Here is a 12,011-nt window from a genome sequence, read left to right as displayed (position 1 = left end):
TGTTCATCATTTATGCTCAATCATCACTTAGCGCATGGCGTCTTCACATTATCATACTATAGATTACAGTAAATAACTCAACAGTGTTGCCAGTATTTTACTGTAAAAAAAAAAAAAAGCCTGGCAAGGTGTAACGAAGGCGGGACTCAGAGTAAGATCCACATGCGAAGCTTTATTAAATGTTGAGCGTAGTCATACAGGCAGGGTCAATCAGGAGCAAACAGGAATAGCGAGGGACAGGCAGAATCGTGGTCAGATAACAGGCAGTAGTCAAAAGGCAGGCAGCGATCAATCACAGAACAATAGAACCAGACGGGGATCAGTAACGGGAACCGGAACAGACAGAGAGACAGGAGAAACGCTTGGAAGTGTAACACAAGTGAAAACAAGACCTAGCAGTGAGGTGGTGTGTGTATGAGTCTTTTATAGTCCGTGTAATGAGTGGCAGCTGGGTGTGGTGATAAGAGATTAGTGTGAAGTGTGTGCAGGTGAGTGGCAGAGAGGATGATGGGAGATGTAGTCCGGGAACTGACAGGAACAAACGGTGATCATGACACAAGGTCTAACAGTGTATATAATGTATTACATTTTGGGTAACACTTTACAATAACAGTACATGAATAACCATGAACTAATACCTAAATTAATAGTTACTTCCACATGAACTCATGATTAGATAAGATATGAACTAATCATGAACTAATGAAGAGTGATCCTTAACTACGACAGGAGTCATAAGGATTCATGCATGAAAACAGCAGCCTTAACTACGCATTAATACATGTTTGATAATTAATGCATTAATTAACATTTAGGGGTAAATTAAATAAATCAGCCTCCATAAGAGTAAACAAGAAGTACTCTGAATTTGAATTAAACGTGATTTAATACTGTCATAATTTACACTGTAATATCATAATCTGCCATCTGCAGCTTTGTGACAAATAATTGCAATGGCACATGATTATTTAGCCATTAATTACATAGATCTGTCTAATCAAATGTGGAAAATAGACTAACTACCACTAATAAATTTAATTTGATCTAAACTGTTTTCTGATTTTTACAGTTCATTTATATTTAGTCATAGCTAAATAGTCATAGTTTATTCCCGGAACTAAAGTATGAAGGGTTTGTTTCTGGCGGGACACTTATTAGTGGCGCACGCTAGGTGTTCTCTTGGCGCGTTTGTTGTGTTGCTGGCATTTTAAACTAATAAATGTTGACTGCTTTGGTAAGCCGAATTAATAATTAAAGACATATTTACATGTGTGTTTTATTGGGGTTTTCAGGAGGTTATGTGCAGTTATTAACTGTATTTGTATTTTTGTCATTTAAATGTATATGCTTTGATTAGCATTAGCTTGTGGACATGTGCTATTTTACATGTAAATGTGCCTTATGTGTGTCTTTACAGGTATGTTTATGGCTTGCTTTCAAGTCCATATATGTTTAATTAAATAAATAAAAATAAAATACAAATACTTTTTATTTTAGTTTTTTTGTACAGAAACAGAAACTGTTTAGGATGTAAAGGAATAAGGATGGCACTCTATAGTGTTTATTCATATATTAGTTAATGATGTGTGATATGTGCATCATGTCATGACTTTACTTGAGGGGGCACAATCATAATTAACTCATTATTAACTAAGCATATACTAACATCAACTAATGGTTGGTTAATGTATACTTATGTCATGACTTTACTTGAGGGGGCACAATCATAATTAACTCACTGTTAACTACTTACCAAATTCAGCTCATGATTATCATTAACTTACTATCAAATACACTTGTACTAACACAACTATATAATTATTCAGCCCAGTTAAGTGATGTTGTGTGACTTTTCATAAAGTCAGAGAATGGAGGTACAGTATGATCATGGCCTGCGTCTGGATGGAGAGTGAACTTCTGAATCTGATCCCAGCAAACGCTCCCTGACCTTAGTTCATGTTTCCTGTTTGGTTATTTTTTTGGGAACCGATTCCTCAGGAACTGATGTAAGTCACAGTAGTTTAGTTTGATAGGAAAGAATATCACAAAACTAATTAAGACCTTTTAAGATAAATTAATAGTGTATTTAGTATTTTATATGTTTGATAAGGAGGATAAGTGAAAATAATGGCAAACTAATCATGTGCCTTTCAGTAATGTTTATAATGAAGCTGTTGATGTCAGTAGTTTAAATTCTGACAATAATAAATTGTTTAAATTTATTTCAAAGTCCAAATATGTATTATTCCTTCTTATAGAGACTGTTTGATTTAGTTTACCCTAAATGTTAATTAATGCATTAATTATCAAACGTATTAACGCATAGTTAAAGCTTCTGTTTTCATGCATGAATCCCTATGACTCCTGTCGTAGTTAAGGATCACTCTTCATTAGTTCATATCTTAACTAATCATGAGTTCATGTTGAAGTAACTATTAATTTAGGTATTAGTTCATGGTTATTCATGTACTGTTATTGTAAAGTGTTACCCAAAATGTAATACATTATATACACTGTTAGACCTTGTGTCATGATCACCGTTTGTTCCTGTCAGTTCCCGGACTACATCTCCCATCATCCTCTCTGCCACTCACCTGCACACACTTCACACTAATCTCTTATCACCACACCCAGCTGCCACTCATTACACGGACTATAAAAGACTCATACACACACCACCTCACTGCTAGGTCTTGTTTTCACTTGTGTTACACTTCCAAGTATGTTTTTGTACATTTTTTCCAATGTACTGTTATTGTAAAGTGTTACCACATTTTGGAAGTAACTTGCCCAACTCTGTTCAGGAAGCCACCGTGTTGACACCTACTGACCTGAAGCACACACTATCTATTCCTGTAGTATATCATACAATAGTGTAAGATAAAACATTCACACATTGTGCATAATCAAAAGTGGGGACCAAGATCCTTTCACTCTTAAGTCATCCAGAGTAAAGTTTTCATTTCCCCTACGGAGCAAGACATATTTTTGTTACACATATGTGACCTCTGACCTGTGACTCTTACTTGTGTTACATGTGCCTCTGTTGTCATCATATGGATTCCATTTCCCACAATTCCCCATCTAGTAACCAATCACACACTCACACCTGTTACCCATCAGTGACACTTTATGAGCTGCACTCAGACACACACATATTGCTGAGTATTGCTTAGCCATTGGTTTGCATTCTGCTTGCTTCTTGTCCTGTCTTGTCTTGCCTAGCCTGTGTTTTGACCCTGGACTGTTTCCTTGTTTTTGATCGTTTGCTGCCTTGACCATTGCTTGTGTTCTTGGATTACTCTTTTGCCTTTCCTTCCTGTTACTGTTTGCTGGTGATCGACCTGCTACCTGTTTGACTACGCTCTTCTTATGAATAAAGCCTGCACGTGGATCAACTCCGTTGTCCCGCTCCCTACATTACAACTGGACTGTTGATGGGTTTTATTTCTGTGGACTTTATTTAAGTGTAAAGATGTTTGTGTGAAGTGGAAGATTGTGAGTTTATTAGCAGGAGAAAAATTAAGAAACGCTTCAGCTGCAAACTGCTGACACACACAGAGACGACAACCATCCAGCAGAAGCCATTTACCCACCCGACACACTGATGTTTGTACAGATAAAATAAAAGATAAGAAAAATCAACACTGCAGGGTTCATTGGACAGTAAATCAAATATATAATGTTTGCTCATGTTGTAACAACAAAATCCGTGAATAATCATTAATGAAAACAAACAGTAATCCAGCCAGCACAGCCATGTGGGGCCCAGATGAGCATCGCTCCCCAAAAGCATCATTACTTAAACTATTATTTTTAACAAATCATCAAGATCTAAACCTCTGGTAATTCTCAATAACAACTTTTGTAGATGTAGGTCAGAAATAAAGTCAATCTGGTTAATAATAAGTGAAGTTGGTAATGCTGATTGTGAAGTTGTTTAATCCTCCTCTGCTGAGATCTTGAGAGATTTAATGTATTTTATCTTCTGCTGATTTCATCTAAGGCTGTGGCTGAAGTCGTAGTTGTTGTTGTTTCTCTGTCCTTCAGTGATTCTGCTCTTTATCGCCTAATTATCTCATTAACTACAGCATGTTTCAGTGTTACATTTAACAGCCTGTAGTGCGCTCACTGATAAGTGTTCATTTCATCTGGGCTAACCCAGACAGCCCAGGTGACACAGATCTGGGCCCCACATGGCTGTGCTGGCTGGGAACCTGTAAATGTAATCGTTAATTTAGAGAAATATCATTTGGTTACCAGCAGTGTTGGGAAAGTTACTCAAAAAAGTAATCCACTACAAATTACAAATTACTACATTAAAATTGTAATTTGATTACATTACTGATTACTGCATGTAGTTACTAGCTACTACGTAGTTACTTTGAAACCTACAAAAATATGCAACAAACTGAAACTCATAGTTCTTTCTGTAATTTAATATTGACTGAAAAATATTACAGAAGTATGAAAACAGCAACTTGACTTAAAAATATTCGTTAATCATCTATAGGTAGCTTATTCATTCAAATGCAATCAACAGTCGCCTGAGGGCGCTCAACGACCACGTCATCTGTGAGCGTGAGATTCTAACATAATCAAAATAACTTATAAATATATGAAATATTTTACACTTGTTAATGTTTATTTTTGTTTGCAGTTTTTTTAATAGTATTTAATGATTATGAACACATATTAAGCATGACAAACCACTCAATCGATAACTACAAAGCTGGCAGGTATGGTATGTATGATTACAAAATAAAGTCATTAAGATTGTTATTAATATTATTTTAACACATAGGATAAAAGTAGGCCTAGTTTTATCACGTGTTAAGCCATTTCTGTGACAGCTCCAGCTCTCCGACGCACAGATATAGTCTACATCAGCTTCCGAATTTACTCACTTCATTTCATTCACTCTTTGCAGTTATAGTGCACTCATACACTATATAGGGATTAGTGGATCGGAGAATGAGTGAGCGGTTTTGGACCCAGCTTAAACATTCCTTGCTGTGTGTAGCGTGTATGTGTGTGGTAGCTTAACAGTGTTTATGTTTGTATGTGTAATGAAGCGGGACTCATGGTAAGATCCAATTGCAAGCTTTTATTTAAAGTGAGCATAGTCGTACAGGCTGGGTCGAACAGGGGCAATTAATCGGTCGCTTCGCTCTCAAGCCAGCCGGTCGTTTCGCTTTCAAGCCCGCCGGACGCTTCGCTCTCAAGCCAGCCGGTCGTTTCACTCTCAAGCCCGCCGGCCGCTTTGCTCTCAAGCCCGGTGGTCGCTTCGCACTCAAGCCAGCCAGCCGCTTCGCTCTCAAGCCCGCCGGACGCTTCACACGTGAGCTCGCCAGTTACAACGCACTCAAATTCGCAGATTGCAACGCACTCAAATTCACCGGTTACAACGCATTCAAGTGCCCTGGACGCCGATGGACAAGATGGCTGCTTTGCCAGTGCCCACGGGCAGGATGGCCGCCCCTGCGGTGCTTAAGGATGTAGGGGGCGTTTCAGCCATTGAGTCCGCTCCAGAACCCGCTCCAACCGGAGAACCCTCGCCTCATCCTCGGAAGAGGAGGAGGAGGAAGAAGGCTTCTTCCATTCTTCAAGAAGCCTTTCAAGAGCCCGCTGTGGGTCCGGAGACCACTCCAGAGGTCTCTCCTGCTCCGCCCAAGCGTCATGCTCTGCCAACACCGTCCAAGCGTCTTGCCCTGCCTGCGCCACCAGGGCTCCTTGTCCTGCCGGCGCCACCTGAGCTCATTGCCCTGTCGGCGCCACCCCAAGTGCCTTGCTCTGCCGGCGCCACCCGAGCTCCTTGCCCATGAACCCGCCACAGGCCCCATTGAATTCGCCAAGAACTTTTTGGGGGGGGCAGTATACCTGAGGGTGGGGAGCTTGTGGGTGGGGACCCTGCCCGGCCACTGCCGTCATCAGCCTTTGAACTGTCACAGTCGCCCATGGACTATAACCCACTATGGCCATTAATGGACTTTGACCCACTGTGGTCATCTTCGGACTCTGTCCCGCCATGGCCGGCAACAGTACCTGACATGCCGTGGCTGCCCGTGACACCTGACCCACCATGGTGGCCCGAGTTCCTGGAACCTGCATTGGGGACCCTGTTCCTGTCTGCATACCAGTCTCCAATGCACCCACCCCCCTCCCTCCCTAGCTGTTCCGTTTACTTTGCGAGGACGCGCCTTCCGAGAGGGGGGCATTATGACATGAACACCGTCTGTTCCTGTCAGTTCCCGGACTTCATTTCCCACAATCCTCCCTGCCAGTCACATGTTCACTTTATAGTTACCAGGACTATAAAGGACTTTCACACACACCACCCCACCGCAAAGTCTTGCTAACTCCTGTTACAATTCTGAGCATTAATATCCTGTCTGTTTGTTGTTATTGTTCCTGCCTGTTACCCGTTATTGACCCGTTGCTGCCTGTCCTGACCTGTGCTTTGTATACCGTCCTGTGAGTGATATCTGCCTGTCCTGATCTTTGCCTGTTTCCTGACTACGACTCTGCCTGTCCCTTGCTGTTCCTGTTTGCCCCTGTTCGACCCAGCCTGTACGACTATGCTCACTTTAAATAAAAGCTTGCAGTTGGATCTTACCATGAGTCCCGCTTCGTTACAGAAGACTTCGCCGCCACCACGATCCAGCAGCTTTCCCAGAGAACATTTGTACGGTATGGACATTAATCAATTGTTGTTGTGGAGTACGCAGGACACGCAATCACTGGAGGAATATGTAGCGGAATATTTGGACATTGCACAGTATTCAAACTTGCCTGACTGCGCACTCATAGACTTCTTCTGTGATGGCTTGAATCAACCACTCAAATCACAACTCATCCGTGAGAGTCATTTCATGGATTACGCTTTACTGACTGTTGGCTCTCCTGAGCGTTGGTGTCGCATTTCTCCACGACACCATGGTTAATCATGTAATGGCTGCCGCACCAAGGAACACGCACAACATGGCGGCTATCATCACAACAACAACAGTTCAAGCCTCCGCTGATCGCCCAGAGCACCGTCATGTCTCTGCTGATAGCCCAGAGCAACGTCACGTCTCTAGATCAGTCAGAGAGTGGAGAGGATTGCGTCCGCAGAGGACCACATGGTGGCGTGCCCAGGGGTCGGCGAACCTCTCCCATCTGCTTCTCTCTCTCCTTCTCTCCCACCTCCTTCTCTCTCTCGACCTGTCCCTTTACCTAGGTCCCGTCCGCCCGGCCCTCCTCGAGTCCCACCCCGAGGGCGGGGCTGGAATAATCAGAATCTATACTCAGCGCCTCGAGTCCCGCCCAGGGGGGCGGGATTACCACCGGCCGGGTTGGACCCCGCTCCTGTTTCTCCGTTTTCTCCACGTCAGCCGCTTAACCCTCTCTCTGCCACTGGAGCGGCGGGGAGGTCTGGGCCGGCCTGCTGGCGTTGCGGGGACCCGGAGCATTTTGTGGACAGGTGCCCTGTTATGGAGGTGGGGACAATGGTCCGGGTCCCGGATGTCCCGCAGGCTGCCCCCGGTCAGGCTGGGTGGTACTAAATACCTGTGAGTATTAAGGGGGGTACCTATCAGGCACTGGTGGATTCAGGATGTAACCAAACCTCGATCCATCAAAGCTTGATACAATCTGGGGCATTGGATAATAGCCGCATGGTTAAGGTGAGGTGTGTGCACGGGGATGTGGTGGAATATCCTATTGTGCCAGTCATTATTCAATTTCGGGGTCAAAAGCATAGTGTAGAGGTGGCAGTTAACCCGCACCTCTGGCATTCGTTAATTTTGGGGACCAATTGGCCAGCGTTCATAGAATTATTGGGGGCTTTGTGTACGGATGCCTCTTGGGGGAAAAATGCAGCGGAGGGGAACGCGAGTGTGCAGGCGGGAGAGACTGAACCGGGACCACTGGGTACTGCCTCAGGGGAACAGAGCGAAATCGAGAGACTGATTCTCTCGGAGCGCAATGATTTTCCCCTGGAGCAGTCTCAGGATGAGACGCTGAAACGTGCGTTTGAACAGGTCAGTACCATCGACGGTCAGCTTCTCCATCCTGGACAACCGCTTACCTATCCATATTTTGCAATTATTAAAAATAGGTTGTATCGAGTGACCCAAGACGCTCAGACAAAAGAAGATACAACCCAGTTATTAGTTCCCAAAAGCCGCCGGGAAATGCTTTTTCAGGCGGCTCATTCTAATCCAATGGCTGGTCATTTAGGACAGGGGACAACACTAAATCGCCTCATGACCCGATTTTTTTGGCCGGGCATTCACGAGAATGTGCGCAGGTGGTGCGCGGCTTGTCGTGAATGTCAGTTGGTAAACCCACCGGCCACCCCAAAAGCGCCTTTGCGCCCCCTTCCATTAATGCAGGTCCCCTTCGAAAGAATTGGCATGGACCTCATCGGGCCATTAGAGCGATCAGCACGAGGACATCGCCAAAAATTGGGATAGATGGTTGGAACCCCTGTTGTTCGCTGTGCGAGAGGTCCCGCAAGCCTCCACTGGGTTTTCCCCCTTCGAGCTTCTTTATGGTCGTCAGCCCAGAGGGGTGTTAGATGTCATAAGGGAGGCTTGGGAGGACGGACCTTCTCAATCTAAAAACGAAATTCAATATGTTCTGGACCTGAGAACAAAACTCCACACGTTGGGGCGGCTATCTATGGAGAATTTGTTGCAGGCCCAGGACAAACAGAGCCGGCTGTATAACAGGGGGACCAATCTGCGTAAATTTGCACCGGGAGATAACGTGCTTGTATTACTCCCAACGTCAAGTTCAAAATTACTTGCAAAGTGGCAAGGACCGTTTGAGGTCACACGGCAAGTTGGAGAGCTCGATTATGAGGTAATACGCTCAGATAGGAGAGGAGCGTGTCAAATTTATCACCTCAATCTCCTGAAAAAATGGAATGAGGGGGAATCGGTGATGCTGGCGACGGTGATTAGCGGAGAGGATGATCTCGGGCCAGAGGCAAATATAAAAAAAACTATCTCTCACACTGGCCCCAGGGGGAGATCACCTCTCGCCCTCCCACCTCATTGATTTAACCAAATTACAGGCAGAGTTTGCTGACGTGTTTTCTCCCCTACCTGGCCGTACAAACCTCATTCAGCACCATATCGAGACAGAGCCAGGCATGGTGGTTCGCAGCCGGCCGTATCGCTTGCCTGAACACAAGAAAAAAAGTAGTTCAAGAAGAATTAGGTGCGATGCTTGAGATGGGAGTAATAGAAGAATCCAACAGTAACTCGGCGAGCCCGATAGTTTTGGTTCCTAAGGCGGACGGCTTGGTCCGGTTCTGTGTGGATTTTCGCAAGGTGAATGCTGTGTCGAAATTCGACGCATATCCAATGCCACGGGTTGACGAATTGCTTGACCGGCTTGGTACGGCTCTTTTTTTTTTGACACTGGACTTAACAAAGGGTTATTGGCAGATCCCCTTATCTCCGTTATCCTGAGAAAAAACAGCTTTCACGACGCCGTTTGGATTAAATTGGATTAAAATTTGGACCAATTTGTTACACTTCTGTTCGGGCTGTTCGGGGCACCGGCTACCTTTCAGCGGCTGATGGACAGGGTTTTACGGCCCCATGCTGCATATGCGGCTGCCTATCTGGATGATATCATCATATTCAGTAATGACTGGCAGCGGCATATGCAGCGTTTGAGGGCGGTCTTGAAGTCGCTTAGGGGAGCCGGGCTCACGGCCAACCCGAAGAAGTGTGCAATTGGGCGCGTGGAAGTAAAGTATCTGGGTTTCCACTTGGGGCATGGACAGGTGCGTCCCCAAATTGATAAGACTGCAGCAGTTGCGACCTGTCCGCGTCCTAAGACCAAAAAGGAGGTGAGACCTCCTTGGGTTCTTGGGGCTGGCGGGATATTATAGAAGGTTTGTGCCTTATTATTCGGACCTCACCAGCCCCTTGACTGATCTTACTAAAAAGGAAGCACCAGATACGGTCCAGTGGACGGAGCTGTGCCAGCAGGCGTTTACCCAAGTAAAGGCTGCTCTGTGTGGCGGGCCGTTGCTTCACTCTCCTGATTTCTCTCTCCCTTTTTTGTTGCAGACTGACGCGTCGGACAGGGGGCTGGGTGCTGTCCTGTCCCAGGAGATAGAGGGGGAGGAACGGCCAGTGCTGTACATTAGTCGTAAGCTCTCCAAGAGAGAGACTAAGTACAGCACCGTGGAGAAAGAGTGTTTGGCCATCAGGTGGGCCGTCCTCACCCTCCGCTATTATCTCCTGGGAAGGGAATTCACCCTCTGTTCGGACCACGCCCCTCTGCAGAGTCGTGGCAAGGGGGGCGTGGTTCAGCGAACGAGCATCAGGAGACGCGCGGTGGATGAGCGGGTTAAGCGCAAATAACAAACACCTGTCTCTTGTTACAGTAATTGGCGTGGAGAGAGTATTTAACGCCAGGAGAAACAGGAGCGAGGGAGAGAGAGAAGGACTACTGGCTGCCACACTCCTGGAAACCTGCTGGAGCTGACAGAGTGGACTCACGATATTGTTAATGATTATTTTTGTGCCTGTTTGCACGCCTCTTGTTTACATTTATTTAATAAAAGCAGCCAGTAGTCGCAGCCGACCCTTGTCGTCTTCCTTCCTTATATACAAACTTTGTTACAGCATTGTTCCCTTTTATCTGCCTCATATTTTGGGTTTCGTGTATTCAACTGGTAGAGCATTGCAATAACAATATGCAGTCATGTGATCATTGATCGTGGGTTCGATCCCAGGGAACACATGTGCTCATAAAGTGTAAATGCACTTTAAATCACTAAGGGTAGGTTTAGGATTGGGTGGGTGTAATCATTAATAAAATTTAATTTTGGTAAATGGAAATAGGAGAAATGGTGTAAAAAGTCCACACATTGCATTTAAATGAACACGCAATTTGATTGGTAATGACAGACGTAACACGACACTGACATTATTTTTACGCTCACTAGAGGGCGCATGACTTCAAAACGTAAATATAGGTCATAATATGGTGCCTACAAAACGACCTATTGGGTCGTTTTTTTTTTGTTTTTTTTTTGAGGACAGTCTGTGTTCAGAAGTTACCTTCTCTCCCGATCCTGAACAAATCGCCTAAAAATTCAATCTAGCTTGTTTAGGAGGGTGGACCACGCTCGTCTTGGGAGCAGGTATTCTCCTCTATGCGTTCTCTGATGATTCATAATGACATATCCACGCCAAACATGATTTCTTTAGAAATGCACTTTACCTAATTTTTTTTTCTTGTAATGCAAGTAACGTAATTTTATTGACATCAGTAACTGTAATCAAATTACATACATTTAAAATGTAATGCGTTACATTACTGCGTTATCAGGAAAAGTACTATGTAACATAGTACTATTTTACTATGCTGCATAGTTATACCAAACTCTGGTTACCAGAACGTTTTGGTCTTGGAAAAATTTGATGTGAAATACTTGAGTTTTCTTGTTATTAAACCTCTGGACTAGATGTCCTGACAGGCTGGAGTTTGTGTAACCTCCACAAACACAATAATTTACTATGATGATGATAAATAGAATACGAAAACTACAGAAAACACACATAATTCACGATATATTATACGATATAACTGATGAATCTGTGATGGGTTTTCCGAAGACTTCGCAGAAATGAGCGACGAAGGCTGAATAAGATTTCACCACGGCTCCTTTCTGAATCCAGAGTGCATCCGCCCAGCGGAGAGCTTTTCCTTGCAGTTGGGAGATAATGAAAGCGATCTTAGCGGTGTCAGTGGGGTAGAGTTGCGATTGCATCTCCAGGACCAGCTCACATTGCAGGAGGAATCCGCTGCAATCCTCCGCCGATCCTGAGTAGGGCGCCGGCCTGGCCATGGGACTGGCGTGCATGGTCGGAGAGTGGAACGAAGGAGTGAACGAGGAGGCGGCGACAGGTGCTGGTGACGGTGGTGACGACTGTGGTTGTTGTGGAGTGAGAGCTTGGCGCAGCGCGTCCACAAGCTCTTGGAAGGGACCACTGGTT

This window comes from Chanodichthys erythropterus, chromosome 10, assembly GCF_024489055.1.
Source record: "Chanodichthys erythropterus isolate Z2021 chromosome 10, ASM2448905v1, whole genome shotgun sequence".
Taxonomy (NCBI): domain Eukaryota; kingdom Metazoa; phylum Chordata; class Actinopteri; order Cypriniformes; family Xenocyprididae; genus Chanodichthys; species Chanodichthys erythropterus.
The sequence above is the reverse complement of the archived record's forward strand: the minus strand, read 5'-3'. Positions refer to the sequence as shown.